The sequence below is a fragment of the Diabrotica virgifera genome, chromosome 3 (genome assembly GCF_917563875.1).
Source record: "Diabrotica virgifera virgifera chromosome 3, PGI_DIABVI_V3a".
Lineage (NCBI taxonomy): Eukaryota > Metazoa > Arthropoda > Insecta > Coleoptera > Chrysomelidae > Diabrotica > Diabrotica virgifera.
Window position 1 is genome coordinate 124,071,511 of NC_065445.1, and position 17,275 is coordinate 124,088,785.

The window sequence follows — 17,275 nt, forward strand, 5'->3', positions numbered from 1 at the left end:
TGTTGTATCTTTTATTGAGTTGTAATGTTAAGTAGGCAACTCTGTTCGATATTCCCTTAATAGATGTAATTTTATCGCTATGCTTTCTATGTATAAGAAACCCAATGCCTCCCTCTGATGTTTCTTCATTACCCATACTGTAGAAAAGATGCCCTGTACTTCGGGTCTTCAGACTTTCTCCTTTCCTTCTCACTTCGCTGACTCCTATTATGTCCCATTTGATATTTGACATTTCACTCTCCATCTCTGTAAGTCTTTCTTCTGACAACAGACTTCTCGCATTGTAGGTAGCAATATGCATCAATATGTGTTTTTTGGATTTTGTCGTTTGCGAATTTTTGCCTCCCCCAGAATCCTTGAGGCAGACCTTATGAGGTGTGAGACTTACCATTACTGATCTACCCACCTGGGGTTCACTATTCACGATTCGTTTGAAATTCGCAATGACGGGGGTAAATTTGGCAGTTAAAACACCACGCTTGCCTTGCGTGTTGGTGAGTTTCTAAATCAGCCGCCCACTCTCGGTCAGACGCTGTTTGCAGCCGCCCATTTTGGATCAGACGCTGCAGGTTTGGTTTGATTCTATAGTAACCCTAAAATCGAGGGTTGCCACTTCCGCCATCCTTACCGTACCGAAGCTCCGCTTCTCCGCCGTGGCTGTCGTTGTGGACTTCATCCGTAACCCTGGACAAGGGACCCTAAACAGGTACTAGTTTCCCGGGTCAGGAAACCCCCGGAATCTGCGGAGGGCAGGGATTGAATCAATTTCCCTGATAGGACTATCTTCAAGAATTTAAAGAGTTCCTACCCGCTACCACCCCGCCAGTTGTAACGAATTATTTGTAGTTGTAACGAATGTAGTAGAAGTTGTAACGAATTAAGTGTGATGTAACAGAATAGATATAAGCTTTGAAGGGGTATTCTACTTAGTTATGGAAGTTTTATGAAGCTAGACTAGCTGGATATTTAAGAGACTTTATCAGTAGGCCTCAGGGGAGGATTAGGCCAATTTGCATGCCCGAAATAAGACGGTACCTAATGAAGTACTTGAATGTTAAAGAAAATAAATTAAAATAAGGAGTAATGAAAAGAAAGATAAAGAAAAATAAAAGATAAAGGCGCCAGGGAAGGATTTAATGAATGCTTCGCCGAGTGACTTATATTGCTGCACGCACTTAATTATTACGATTATATTACTATTACTTTTATATAGATATTAGAAATTATAGGAAATAAAACATATATTATGTACAACCAACAATTTTAATGGAAATACCTATAACCCTATATACAATTTTATACACTAGCTAACTCCCCAACGTACTAGGCTAGTACGCTCCTGTCGATAACGCAGGTTTTACAATATGAAAAAAAAAATATGTAATGAATTTACTATATTAGACAGTTAATTGATCTACAGATGTGTGTACAACTTATTATTAATGAGGAATACAATATTGGCTGACAATCTCACATCTGATCGGAAGTAACAAACCTGACAATACCTGACCAATGAAATAAATATTATTAAATAGGTTATAAACCGAGATACTGTGCACATGACCTTCCCAGATAGTTTATAATCCTCAGACTATTTTAAATAAATGACATAACGTTGAAATATAAAATGTGTTGAAAAATTATTGAATATTATATGTTAATTATGTTGAAGGAAAAATGAGGGTATATTATTATTAGAATTATTTAAAAGTTATTGATACAAAAATAGGCAAAGGTGAAAAATATTATTAAACAAATTGACATGCTTTAATTATAAAAACCTGTCGCGTCTACAAAGTGACGATGGGTTTCTTCTCCAACTCCTTTGAGGGTGGTGACTGGAGGCCCAAGCAAGGTATCTTCGTGTTCCCCAACCTTAGGAGGGTGGCAGACTTGTCACCGACTAGGAGGTACTCAGTACCGGCAAATCAACTAATCCATAAAGACGCAAAAAAACCATTCCATAAGACACCAAAATTTCCATAAATCCCCAAAATTATTATTTTTTTATTCCATATCCAACAACTTAATCAGATTTTTTTTGTTTGACTTAATCTTCTTCTTCCTTCAGCGACAAAAAGAAAACAAAATTCCTTCAGACATATTACTTCTTTTGAGTAACTTGAAACAGAGCATGTAGGAAGGTAAAAACTTATAAAAAGTTTGAAGAAAAAACTTTAAACAAAAAGTTGAATTACTGAGGTATATATGCGAAGTGTCATTGACCTTGATTTTTGAGGCATGTGAAGAAATATTTTTGAACAACTAATAATATGGATAAAGATTACTTGTTGCAAAATATGATTGTAAAATATGGATGTTACAATAAGGATTTCTTTACAGACGTAGATACTAAAAGAAAGGAAAATGTCATTAATTCAGAAGTCATTTTGAACTAGAAATATAATTTTTAAAGAATTTTTTTCAAACTTTTTATAAGTTGACAAGAGTACCAATTGGAAAATTGGCATTTCCAAAAGCAAAGTAAAAAGATACTTCATGAAAAAAATTAACTTAAGTACATAATAATTTCCAGTTGTTAAGCAGCAACCAAGTTTAAAGATAATGTTCATAGAGTCCAATCTAAACGTTTTCGCTAATATGTATATGGAATAGAACATCCTAGCTTTTCTTTTCCCCTCACGTCTGACTGATATCTTCAAGTTTTCCAGTGTGAAAGGGATTTCACCCCATTCCATTATCTTCATCTTCACTGCTACCTGGTCTTCCTCTCCCTCTTCTATTGAATGCAACAAAGTTTAAGTCCAATTTTGGCCATCGTTCATTTGTTATTCGCATTACATGTACATTTTCCCGTACCAGAAAAGCTGTTTGGATTCTATTGTACCTACGGTATTGTAAAATATGGTCCAATACTTTCTTTGATTTATTGAAAAATGCTTTTAAATTTTAAGTTGCATGTATCTGCTTTAAAGAGATTTGAAGTTGGAGCTAAGAGTTAGGTTGGCTAGGTGCTACGTTTTCTCGACTTTGTTTTATGGAATGGAAGCTTGGACCTTGAATGCTGCATCAATGAAAAAACTAGAATCATTCGAGCTGTGGGTGTACAGAAGAATTCTGAAAATATCGTGGACAGAACACGTCACCAACAAAGAGGTTCTGAGAAAGATGAATAAAGAAATGGAAATCCTAAATACCATCAAAACAAGAAAATTGGAATATCTCGGACATATTACACATGGAGAGAGATACAGCTTGCTCCAATTGATTATGCAGGGAAAGATTCAAGGAAAGAGAAGCATAGGGAGACGCAAAATATCGTGGCTGCGCAACCTGAGAGAGTGGTACGGATGTACATCAAATTAATTTTTAGAGCAGCCGTCTCTAAAATACGAATAGCTATGATGATTGCCGACCTCCACCGCGGAGATGGCACTTAAAGAAGAAGATGTATCTGCTTAATTCGTTGATATACTACGGCCATTTTAACTGGCAATTTGAGTAGCAAAATGCATTTACAATTACTGGAAGACGTGATTAATTCTGCCTTGACTGATAGTATTAAAAATGATCAACAATATGATGAAGATAATTTGATTTTTCAACAGGAAGGTGCTCCTCTACATTATGCTTTACTGTTCGTCAATAGTTGGACCAACATTTTCCACGCCATTTGATTGGTGGGAGAGACAGCATCGAATGGTCCCCTCGGTCACCAGATTTGTCTCTCTTGCATTTTTCTTGTCTTCTTCAGGTGCCGTCCTCGTTCCGAAGTTTGGCTATCATCAAGGCTATGCGTATTTTTGATACCGTAGATCTAAATAATTGGCAGCTGCTGCACTTGTACCAATCTCTTAAATTCTTCAACCATGAATGTTTTCTTCTGCCAATGGATCTTTTACCTATTATTTTTCCCTGCATAATTAATTGTAGTAGCTGGTACTTTTGTCCCCTCATTATATGTCCCAAGTATTGCAGTTTGCGCTTTTTAATAGTAAGCGCAAGTTCTTTTTCTTGTGGGGTTACCTAAAAAATAAAATCTGTACCACACGAATGCTTTATTTAGATCAATTAGATTTACGTCAACAAATTGCCAAATAATGCCTACTAATAACTCCGCAAATGCTTCAAAATGTGGAAAAATGTTTTGAACAAACCTTAATCATTAGTCCTGTCGCCAGCGGGGGTACAACGGCCTCCTTAATTCAGATAGACTTACCCAAGTTTTTTTTATGTATTTTGACCCGTAGAACATGAATTTTTTGGGTAACAGTCGATCTGGATGTCGATAAGATTGTTATAAACAAAGAACTTGAGGAATCACATAACAGCAATGTTTCGCAAAACAAAACATTGTTTTGTATTTTTTGGGTCATTCTAAGCAAAAAATGTTTTTACAAGTTTTTTCGTAGGATGCATAGTTTTCGACATAAACGCGGTTGAACTTTCAAAAAATCGAAAAATAGCAATTTTTGAACCCGAGTAACTTTTGATTGAAAAATAAAATAGTAATTCTGCTTACCGCATTTGAAATTTCAAGTCAAATTCTATCGGTTTTAATTATGTACTTTCTTTGCTAAAAATTAATTTTTTTATTGTTAAACAAAGCTATAAACACATACCTAGTGATTAAATGATGTTTTCAATGCATTTCCCATTTGAAATCGAACGAGTAGGCGCGCATACAGACAATTTCTACGTAGATTACGTAAATTAAAACGCATGCATTGGGCACGGGAAACACTATGTGTTTATGGCTTTGTTTAACAAATAAAAACTTAATTTTTAGCAATGCAAATAATCAAAACCGATAGAATTTGACTTGAACTTTCAAATGCAGTAAGCAGAAGTGCTATTTTATTTTTTAGTCAAAAGTTATTCGGGTTCAAAAATTGCACTTTTTCGATTTTTTGAAAGTTCAACCGCGTTTATCTCTAAAACTATGCATCCTACGAAAAAACTTGTAAGACCATTTTTTGCTGAGAATCACCCAAAAATAGAAGAAAATGTTTTGTTTTGCGAAAAATCGCTGTTATGTAATTCTTCAAGTTCTTTGTTTATAACAAACTTATCGACATCCGGATCAACTGTTACCCAAAAAATTCGTGTTCTACGGTTCAAAATACATAAAAAAAATTTGGGTAAGTCCATCTGAATTAAGGAGGCCGTTGTACCCCCCCTGGCGACAGGACTACATTGTAAAAACGCACCTTGATCATTGTCAGGTCATCAGTTTCATCATTTTGTCAACTAAGAAATACGTGACAAGCTAAAAATATTAATATTAAATTCGACATTTGACCTCTCGGGATAAACAATTTATGATATCTAAGCAACAAGTTCACCAATAGGGCTTTTCAATTTTTTTTCTGTTTGGAATTGAAATATTTTCATTTTAAATCCTTAAAAAATAAAAAATAGTTATTTTCCTAACTAGTGCGGAAAGTGATACTTTCACGCACGAGACTGCCGTTGACCCGAACGACGCGATAGCGGAGTTCGGGCAAGCAGTCGAGTGCGGGGAAGACACTTTCCGCATGAGTAAGGAACAATATTTTTTCTAGCCGCCGTACGTTTGGAAAAAAGTTGCAAAAAATAGAGTTATATCAATTTTTATTTAGAAGTGAAAATACACAAATTAATTCTTTGGCAAGGTTGTCAAAACCAAACTTTCAATATAATGGGTTACCACGACGACGATATTGGTTTCCATGACGACGATTCAAAACCAATGTAATTTTCTACTGATCTGACTTTTAAATATTATGTCAAAATAATTTTATTTCATCGAATTATCGCGCTAATTTCATTAAAACATGAACACAATAAGATAAATTTGAAATAAATTAGTAAATAATATCTAAATATTAGTTTATTGCAGGTGTTATAATATATTATAATGCCATATTACAAGGTATTTTACTTTCTACGCCGTGCGGGAAAGTGCAACTTTCGGAAACGAAATGGGTCCGTGAAAGTGACTCTTTTAGCACGGCCGTAGAAAAAAGTTATTTTTACAATAAATAATGCAATGGCAAAAAACAGCCATTTTGGACCATTCACAACAATGTTTTGCAACAACAAATTAACTAAATTAAACTGCCATAGCTCAAATTGTAGTTTTTTTTAATTCACTACAATTTTCTATTTAAACGTTTTTGTCTAAAATGAATATCCTAAGCTGCAACATTAAAAATCTAAAAAAATTGCAATTAACAAATGAGAAACGCCATAAATAAAAAAGCTCCTAAAATTTGTGGTTACATTTTAGTAGAAGTTATTCGTGGCATTGTCTTTTACAACACCTTATATAGTCCATGTGGTGAGACCGCTCCCGTCTGAAAAACATTTCTAATTCGATTTCTCTGCGGATTCATATTCAAAAATGTCCCCTTTAAACAAATCTGAAGGGTGCCGGACGGAATTTTTTGGGCAGAAATTGTTTAAACAATTTTTTTAAACAAATACATAAGATGACCTTTTGTTGCTCCAAAAAATATATTTTTAGGTTTTTTGGGTCATTCTAAACAAGAAAGGTATCTTGTAAAATATATTTTTTGGAGCAATAAAAAGGGATCTTATGTTTAAAAAAATTGTTTAAACAATTTCTGCCCAAAAATTCCGTCCGGCACCCTTCAGATTTGTTTAAAGGGGACATTTTTGAATATGAATCCACAGATAAACCGAATTAGAAATGTTTTTCAGACGGGAGCGGTCTCACCACATGGACTAATAGATTTAAAAAATTCCTGAATTATAACACGTTTTTTCACCCACATCCTGGGCATTGATTATAAATATTCCTCTTATTAATGTACTGTACTATTCCTGTACTTATTAATCAATGTCCTGGGGTAATAGTGATTTAATGTAGTTAAATTTGTAAGACTTTTTGATTGATAAGGGGTCTTAAATATATAAATCAAGATAAACTAAGTTATATAAATTGACGTTTTCCCCAAAACTTTGATGAAAGTCTGGATCATTACCTTATTTTGTTGAAATTTTCACAAGAAATATTCAAAGACAGCTCCTACACATTTTATAAATCTCTAAAAGATGGGTAACAAGATATTGTGTAGAAACTGCAAAATGTTAGATCTATTTTTAATATCACATGGTCCATCTACGATATAAAACACCTAAAAAAATCTGAACCCTCTGTGAAAGCCCGTTCTAAATACGGATTAGATTCCTAAATTTTTTTTATCGTGAGGACAATCTCGGGAATCTTTTCTAATCCCATTGGCTAAACAAAACAGGAAGATGTCGGCACTTTGTTAATTTTTAAGCCCTACGTAAAGGAAGCTTTAAAAAGAAAAATTTTAATGCTTGGATAGTTTACTAACATAAATGGCGCTACGCTTTTTATGAGTTTTTTTAACACTAGCGGTATGCTTTCTAGAGAGTATAGTTTGTAAACATTTGTTTGTTTTGAAAATAAATTTTGTATGTTGCTAAGTCATGTTCAAATCTGTATCTGTTGGAAATATTTTATTATTTATGTAATGTGACAAGAAGAATTTGAATAAATCCTTAAGTTCACGATAATTTTGCTTCAGTTCTAAAAACTTAATTTTCATGATTTTCTGCTTTAAAATTAATCTTCCTATTACTGTGTTAGTGTTTAAGCTATTTTTTTTTAATTATTGAAGTTATAAGTACTTCTTTACCGGCGATAGAGGGTGAATTTTTATATGTTAAAACCTCTCAGCCCGGCGCATGCGCATTATAACTTTGTTCTGATTGGATGTTCAAATGACATGTCAAAAATTATCCGATATGGCAGCTGTCGGACAGCTGTGGTTTGGAGGTAAAGGTAAAGGTAAACGAATGTATAATATATTAGTTTTATTGTTGTGAGGACAGAAACAAAAAAGTTTATAATATTGTAGTGACTTTTGTCACTGTAGTGACAAATAGTTTTTAAAAGCAACAGGTACGTAATAATTGTTAATGTATCATGGGTATAAACCTACCTATTTGATCTGCCAAAATACATAGTATGTAATACTTTTATTTATATAATTTGATTACCATCAAAATTTCTATCAATATTCACCTAATATATTGTTTTCTTACTCTATGTTTTGTTGTATTTTTTCAATTCTAAATCATTTCAATTCAAAATTAAAATAATTTGATCAATTTTCGAAATATCACAAGTTTAATCCGTTTAGTTAGTCGATCTTCGTAAATAATGACACATAGTGTCCGTGGCTAAGCGTTGAAGGCGAATGAATTCCAATACCAACCGCGCTTATCAGCGCTGGTTCGAGTCCCAATAGAAACTTTCTTTTTTGTTTTTTTAATACATTTTATGACTGTAAGTATATTTATTATATAATTGTATTTTCAGAAAATACGTATTTAGTTAAAAAAAATTTCGACAATTAATGTTCAGACATCATTTGTGGCTTGTTTAATGTGTTTGTGTGTGTTTTATTCTTTTATTATTTTAATTTTTGGCACTGTTCTAATAAAAATGTTTGAGAAGTAGTAAGTATAAATTAGTTTAATATTTAAACAAAATATAAATAAAAAGTATATTAATTTCGTTTAAATCATATAATAGAAGTATAACTTCTTACGTGCGTACAAAGTACACACACATTCTTTTTTTTGTAAATGTCTCTTTTTAGAAGCTTAATATTTGCATGAGTAGAATGCTTATGAGTAAGATGTAGATCCAATGCTCTAGTTTAAGATACCAACAAAATTTTCCAATTATTTGTAATTAAATGTTTTTCGAATTCCATTCTTGTATTTCTCTAAAGCCTTGGTTTCCTAGAAAGCGGCACCGACAAACTGCGACCGTAACACTGCGATGAATGACGCCATAAAAAACTGTACCACCCAAAATAATAGCAGTGGTTTCCAAGGATTCGTTGGAAGCCACCGCTTGCTGAGTTTACTCATTGCATTGTCGCAGTGAAGAATCGTATTCTGACCGTATCCTGAATTTCACCGTAATCTGACGTAATTCATCGCAGTGTTACGGTCGCAGTTTGTCGGTGCCGCTTTCGAGAAAACCAAGGCTTAAGTGTCACTGTAGGGGCGGTCATATAGCTCAGTGACTAAATCCTTCCAGACTAAAAGAGTTATAGTTAACCCTCTGGGGCTTGACAGGGGTTTCTGGCTTTCGAAAAAAATATTATTAGGTACTATACACATCACAACAAAATATCATATTCGCAGGCCATACTGCTAGAACGCTGCTAGACAAAAAGACCAACGTTGGAACGCTACTATATAATAGAAAGGCCAGAAACTTTAACATGTTAATTTCCTCACAAAAGACAAAATGCATGGTTGTAACAGAAAATCTATGAAGATGTAAATTAGAGTTGGAGGGTCAGATAATAGAACAAGTGTTGAAGTTTCAGTATATAGGCATCTAGCTACGAAAAGCTCGAAACTGAAATGGAAGATCAAGTTAATAGAGCAAACAGAGCCGCAGGTTGCCTGAATAAAACAATATGGAGAAATAAAAATATCGAAAAAGAAATGAAAGGCAGAATTTACAAAACAGTCACCAGACCAATAATGACATATGCTTTAGAAACACGACTTGATACAAACAGAACAAAAAGGATGCTAGAAAGAGCAGAGATGAAAACCATACGAATAATAGATGGTAAGGTAAGACACTATGGTACAGAGCTAGAAGTACAGATATACGACGGAGATGCAAGGTGGACAACATTAATAACTGGGTTAAAAGCAGAAGAGTAGAATGGAACGACCACATAAGCCGAATGACAACAAATAGAGTAGTAAGGACGGCGAGAGACGGTTCCCCAATAGGAAGACGATCAGTGGGAAGACCACGAAAACGATGGAACGACAACTTACTGGAGGCGCATTGAAAAAACAAACAGAGTCATGTCTACACAAAAACAAGAAGAAGAAGAAGAAGAAGAAGAAGAAGAAAAAGAGACCTTACAAAGATAAAGATCCAATAGGAAGACCACAGATGAGATGGGTATATCAAAAAAATGCCCAAAAAACATATTGAAATATTTGCTCAGGGTAGATATCAATGGCAAGAGATGGAAGAGGACTATGTCCAAAAATGGACGATGAAAAGGGCTAAGAAGAAGAAGAAGCTGTTTAGATGTGAACTGATATCAAGTAGGGCACGTTTATTGGGAAAATAATTATTTTTATTTATTTATTTATTTAATAATCATTAAAATAATAAGGGAAAATAATAATCATACAATATGGAGAATCGCTACGTTTATGTAAGAACTAAGAAAGAAATACCAAAGAAAATATGGTAGGAGACGTTTAAATAAGACATGTTTGTGAAAATGATCCATATTGGTAACATCTAAAATAGATAATTATGGAGAAACGTAAGGCTAGAGGGAGAATCTCTTAGGCCTGGATCCCGCGTACCAAAAAAAAGTTGATTAAGAACAAGCTGAAAATTTGTTACTAGCTTAACGGTGTCTAGTCGGACAAACTTTGATGTACGGGAACAGTGGAACAGGGGAAGTTTTAATTGTGGAACAGTTTAAAAATTTGGAACGTCAGATTACGAAAACGTCCCATGTATTTTGTCGGACAGAACATCCAATTGATTTGTTACTCTTTCATTAAACTCTCATGCAAAAATCAGACTGCTATTATTAACCAACACGATTCCTGTCATTTGACATGTTCTTCGTGTTCCACTCATTAAAATGACCAGTTGGTGATCAACACCAGTCTGATTTTTGCATGAGAATTTAATTAAATGGTAACAAATCAATTGTAAGTTCTGTCCGACAAATTATATCGAACGTTTTCGTAGTCTGACGTTCCAAATTTTTAACCTGTTCCACAATTAAAACTTTCCCTGATCTAGTGTTCCCATACATCAAAGTTTGTCCGACTAGACACCGTTAAGCTATTAACAAATTTTCAGCTTGCTATTAATCAACTTTTTTGTTACGCGGGACCCAGGACTATCTATAGGGATCTGATTTTGCATAAATATTATTTTCTACGTATTATTTACAGTTATGAATTTTACACCTAATTTCTATAACCCATTTATGAATAGAAAATAACGTTATTATTGCTTTTAATGAATAATACATTTAATTTTGTTAAGAAAAAAGAATCTGTAGCCAAAAGAGATGTGTACAAGAACCACTTAGTCATATATTTTACGTATTTTGCTTTTTTCAAATCTTTTGACTAATGACTAAATGACTAATGATGGTTTCTCTAATTAGTTGTTAACGCCATGACCAAGAATCTGTTTAAATAACTAGACTAGAATATCAGATTTTTGCAAATTCTTTGACTAACAGTGAGGTCTTCATTATGTTAATTTCTGTCTTGCTAAAATTCTTATTTTATTTCTGAATATTTTCATACTTTTTACAGTTACTTCGCAGTAGATCTTTATCCATTATTTGTTAACTTCCTTGGGACTATTTGTTCTGTTGATTGTTAGTGTTTATTAAGAGTTTTAGACATATCAATTATTAGTCTTATTCTTCAATCTTTAGTTTTAGAAACTTTATAAAATCGGATAACGGATATCGATAACCAATCGGATATTGAGAAACATAAATATGAACGCAATTTACCTTTACATCAATGATTAGATATACACTGTGTCCGTAAAGTATGGAACAAATTCTTTTTTAGCTAAACAGAGCATTTTAAGAAATAATCCCGAAACAAGTCGATTTTTGATTTTAATTTACCGTATTTTAAAATAATATTCTAATATACAGGGTGAATTACTTTCGAGTAATGACGTCACCGTCATTTTTTTTAAATGGAACACCCCCATTTTGTTTCAATTTTCGGATTACTCTAGCTGAACTGATTCCAAAAATGTATCACATGTTGATTCAAATTGGTACAGGGTGGACAAAAATACAATAGTTTTGTGTGTATTCATAATATTAAATTTTAATTAATTTTTGATATTAAATTAAAATATTAAATTAAACAATATCAAAAATTAATTAAAATCAAAAATTAATTAAAATATCAAAAATAAATAAGTATTTTTGATAATATTGTTAATTTAACTAACGCGTTACTTTATGAACACACACAAAGCTATTGGATTTTTGTCCACCCTGTACCAATTTGAATCAACATGTGATACATTTTTGGAATCAGCTCAGCTAGAGTAATCCGAAAATTGAAACAAAATGGGGGTGTTCCATTTAAAAAAACTGACGGTGACGTCATTACTCGAAAGTAATTCACCCTGTATATTAGTGTATTATTTTAAAATACGGTAAATTAAAATCAAAAATCGACGTGTTTCAGGATTATTTCTTAAAATGCTCTGTTTAGCTAAAAAAGAATTTGTTCCATACTTTACGGACACAGTGTATATTATAAATCGACAGACAAATAATAATTTTATCCTTTTATTTTTGAGATAATCGACCCATGGGAAACTGAATAATCATCCCGTGACTATCAACAACAAGCGGTAAAACAGATTAAAATTATATGAAAGATATAATTAACTTTTGCTGCCTATAAAAATTTAATATTTATATTTGGTGTACGGAACAATTCTAAACCATAAACGAAAGTCTTTTCAATCAAGAATCTAATCTTTTTCTTCACGTGCCATATCAGAATTATCCGAGATTGCGAGCACCATTGCGAAGGTTTCTCGATCTTCTTCAACATGGAATAATAATTGTCCTGCGTTTGATATCTGAGTCTATTCACGAATGTTTTTAACCAAGAAACTTGTTTTCTACCTACACTACTACGGCCCTCTATTTTGCCTTTAGAGATCAGTTGTAGTAAATATTCTATATCGATTTCCCCTCACTATATGTCCCAGATACGACATTTTCCGATGTTTAACAGTTTTTAACAGTTCTCTATCTTTGATCCTCCTTAGTACTTCCTCATTATATAGTTTTTCTTGTTGTCCAAGGTATCTTCAGCATCCGTCTATAAATCGAATAAATCCTCATTTCCAATGCTTCAATTCTGTTCATGGTAGACACTTTTAGTATCTACACTTCTGCACCATACAAAAGTATAGACCAAACATAACACATAACACTTAACCATTCTTTATCTTATTTCGTCAAGTGAGATGATTATTGCAAAGAAATGACTTCATTTTTATAAAAGTAGTTTTAGTCATCGCTATTAAGCGTTTTATTTCTTTGTCTAAATCTATTTGGTCCTTTATGACAATTCTCGACTATGTCATTTTGTGAAATATTTCAACATGGTCTCTATTTAATTGAAGCTCTGTATCTAGATGTGGGTCAAGACTAAAAACTAAAAATTTGGTTTTGTTTGAGTTTATTTTAATACCCATTTCCTCCCCCACTTCGTGAATACGATCAAGCAGAATTTGGGGACCTTCAATATATTCTGACAGACAGGCGCGGATCTAGAAATTCATAATAGGGAGGACTTACCTCAAACCAAATATTATATTTTCCAGATTTAGCCATACGACTCACACTTACTCTAAGGATAAAATACACTATATAATCCCAGATACCTACGGTATCAAAAGGATCGATAGACAATTCACGACTATTAATCTCACTGGTCGTTCTTTACCATAAAGATTAACCTTTCTACCATCAATGGGTAGATACGCATGGATTATCTAGTAAAATACAAATTTTTATATCTTTATTGAATCGCAAATTTGAAACGTGACTTTTCATGAGATAAGGTTTATACCCAGTGTAATGTATTTGCATTTTATAATATCATTTTTGTTATTCGAATTGAGAAAAATATTTCCGTTGTTTATGGTTCCACCGGTACCCAAACAAATGCGCCTGCAGATTATTTTTCAGAGAAGGGTGTTTTATTAGATTTTATGGCTTCTTTCAATTCTGTGGAAGCGGTTGTCGTGTAATTTAGTGTTGTATTGATGGCTTAAAGTTTAGAGTTAACAGAAAAAAATAATAAATAATAAACATATACTTTTAGGTCCTGGTCTCCCTTCTAATATACATAGTTATTTATTAACTTATTTTTTATTTTAAAGAAGTATACTTATTTTTTATTTGATATCGAGAACAAAGAGAATATCTTCATATAGAATAATCCGATTCATCCTGGTGTTGAATCCTGCGTCTGACCTTTTCTCTAATGCCAATGGGACCCTTTAATTTGTGAAGGGTCGCGCCCTTGCCGTTCTTTAACAGCATTGCCACCCTCGAGGTTCGTTATACGTAAAAATGCAGTTTTCTTATTCTCTTTTCATTTTCCCTCTCCTCTATGTTAGGGAACTTGTCGTACATTTCCTTTATCATTAAAATTTGTTAAAACATTCATTATTTATGACGAAATTGATCGACTGAAAATCTGGGTACTAATATTAAATGTAAAATAAGTAACATTTTGAATAATCCCAAATTTTCAGCTGACAATTTATATGCTGATAAGCTAGTCCATTGACGAAGGTGTCGGAGCCCTGAACATTTATTTCTACCATTTCCTCTTTACCCACTGCTTGATTTACCAATTTTCCGCACTACGCTAGTTAAAAATGCCGCCCCACGCTAGTTAAAAATGCCGCCCCTAAGTTAACTAGGTAAATAGAAACAACACTCCAAAACTAAATTTTTATTCAAAAAATACACGTAGATCAGTATAATAATTACATTACTTTTCGTCGAGATTTCATGGATGCAAATGATTTGATAATTGTATCAAAATACAATTCTAAGGTTGTTGTCAAATCTGCAAATTTAATCTAAGTTTATTGTCAATATTGTCAAGAAATTAATAACCTGTCCTGCTCCACGGTTGATCTTAAGTACGTTTTTAACCGTTTAATTGTTGAAAAGAAACGCTCCGCCGAGCAAACTGGGAGAGCAATGGAGACAAATATGCGCAAGGCGATTTCGATGTTCGGAAAAATTACGTCAAAATTATGAGTCCGAAGTCCGAATATACAGATGAGTGTGCTAGTAACTGGCAAAATAAAGCAAAATATGGAAAACATATTAAGTTGTGAGATAAAAGAGATTAAACTAGTAGAGGTGGGAAATTTAGCGATAGAAACCTATAAATTTACATTATATTGATTGTTTCTCACCTTTATAGACGAGCGGAACACCCCCAAAAAACGCTTATTTCTCGAGATACTGACCACGGAGAGGTGAATGGCCAATTTTAGTCATACTGTATGTTTTGATGGTGCTAAAAACTAAAATGAGGTTTATTTTCAATTTCATGTGGGGGAACATTGTCAAAACCGCAATTTTACCCCAAAAATAAAAAAATAATAAAATCACGTTTTTTTGCGTTTACCTCGCTACAACTCTGTTACATTTTAATATTTTTTTTCTGAAATTTTTACAGTGTATAGCTCTAACATTTCTGAAGACAACGGTACCTGTTTCAAGCTTTAATTCTTATTCTGATAAAGGTTATGAATTTTTCAAAGGAAAAGGTGCGCATTTGTGCATTGCAAAGTTTAATCGCAAAAGTTGTGTGACAAAGTTTAAAATTTAGCTTCTTAATCACGTTTATGTTAAAATAGAGAGTACAAAGAAGTTTTCTGGTAAGTTATAGACCAAAATATTTTATAGAAAAAAACACAGTGCAACTTTTAATGTCGACTATAAACTTTAAAACAACTATAAAACATTTGAAACTACATAATACTTTTCAGAAAACTTCTTTGTACTCTATGTTTTAACATAAACGTGATTAATAAGATAAATTTAAAATTTTGCCACTCAACTTTTGCGATTAAACTTTGCAATTCACGAATTTGCACCTTGTACTTAAAATTCATAACTTTTACTAGTATAAGACTAAAAGCTTAAAACAGATTTCATTGTCTTCAAAAAAGTGAGCAACATATAGTGTACAAACCTTAGAAAAAAATATTAAAATGGACCAGAGTTGCAGCGAGTTAAACGCAAAAAACGTGATTTCACTTTTTTTTTATTTTATATTTCCCCACCTAAAATTTAAAATAATTTCATTTTCGTTTTCAGCACCGTCAAAAACATAATTTAAGACCAAAATTAGCCATTCACCACCCATGGTCAGTATCTTGAAAAATAACCGTTATATTGGGGATTTCTAATGTCGATCATAAAAGTTACACTATTTTTTTTTCTATAAAACATTTTGATCTAAAATTTTCCAGAAGACTTCTTTGTACTCTCTATTTTAACATAAACGTGATTAAAAGGCTAAATTTTAAATTTCGTCACTCAACTTTTGCGATTAAACTTTTGCAATGCACAAATCCGCACCTTTTCCTTTGAAAAATTCATAACCTTTATCAGAATAAGAATTAAAGCTTGAAACAGGTACCGTAACTTCAGAAATGTTAGAGATATACACTGTAATAATTTCAGAAAAAAATATTAAAATCGAACAGAGTTGTAGCGAGGTAAACGCAAAAAACGTGATTTTATTTTTTTTATTTTTAGGGTAAAATTGCGATTTGAACAATGTTCCCCCACATGAAATTCAAAATAAATCTCATTTTCGTTTTTAGCACCGTCAAAAATATACAGTATGTCTAAAATTGGCCGTTCACCTCTCCGTGGTCAGTACCTGGTTGCCTGCCGCTCGCCTATTAGATGTATCAGAGAAGTACGTCAACTAAAATTGTCACTGTCATGTATAAGAGCATATTTAATTTGATAGATTAGTTTTTTCAGAAATCACGTTTTTTTTTAATAATTCGGAGAAATGCAAACACTCTTGTGAAAAGGAATCTTCCACATCGTCCTGATAACATTGTTGTAGGTAGTTTTCATTTTCTATTAACTTTTCGTGGGAACTTTCTTTGATGGGAAAAAAGATTTAAATTTTTTGGCATCAACCATGTGATGCCAGGGGTTAAATCTGGAAATATTTTTAACATCCTTTAAAATCGGATAATATAATGTAACCTCAACTCAAAACAACTCAAGGGTTTTTACCAGTATATTTTGGTGGCTTAAAGCATGTAAACATGCAAGTATAACTATCTATCCAATTTTTTTTACCTTTGTCAAAATTTAACCTCACGTTTGCTTTACTTATAGAGTTATACTTATTTTAGGTGGTACCACTGATGATGGAATATTGATTCCGAAAACGTTTTGTTGTGATATAGCCCTTTTTAGGGATTTTAAATACACCTTTTACAAGATAAAGTTGTTATTTTTTGTGATTTATGGTATACAGCGAGTTACAGGAATTTTTCCTTGTGATATTTTTACTTGAAGTATTTTATAGCTGCAATACCCAAATCAGCTTCTGGACTAGATCGGATAAGTACTCAGCTGTTAAAAATTTGGCCGATCAGACAGATTTTTACTCTGTAATTTTCAGTTTAGCG

General features: G+C 32.8%; 1 protein-coding gene across 1 annotated transcript in view; it reads left to right on the forward strand.

The window, feature by feature from the left end:
• LOC126881298 (protein big brother-like) overlaps positions 1 to 17,275 on the forward strand; it is a 337,029-nt gene that overhangs the window by 282,569 nt on the left and 37,185 nt on the right. The window lies entirely within an intron of this gene.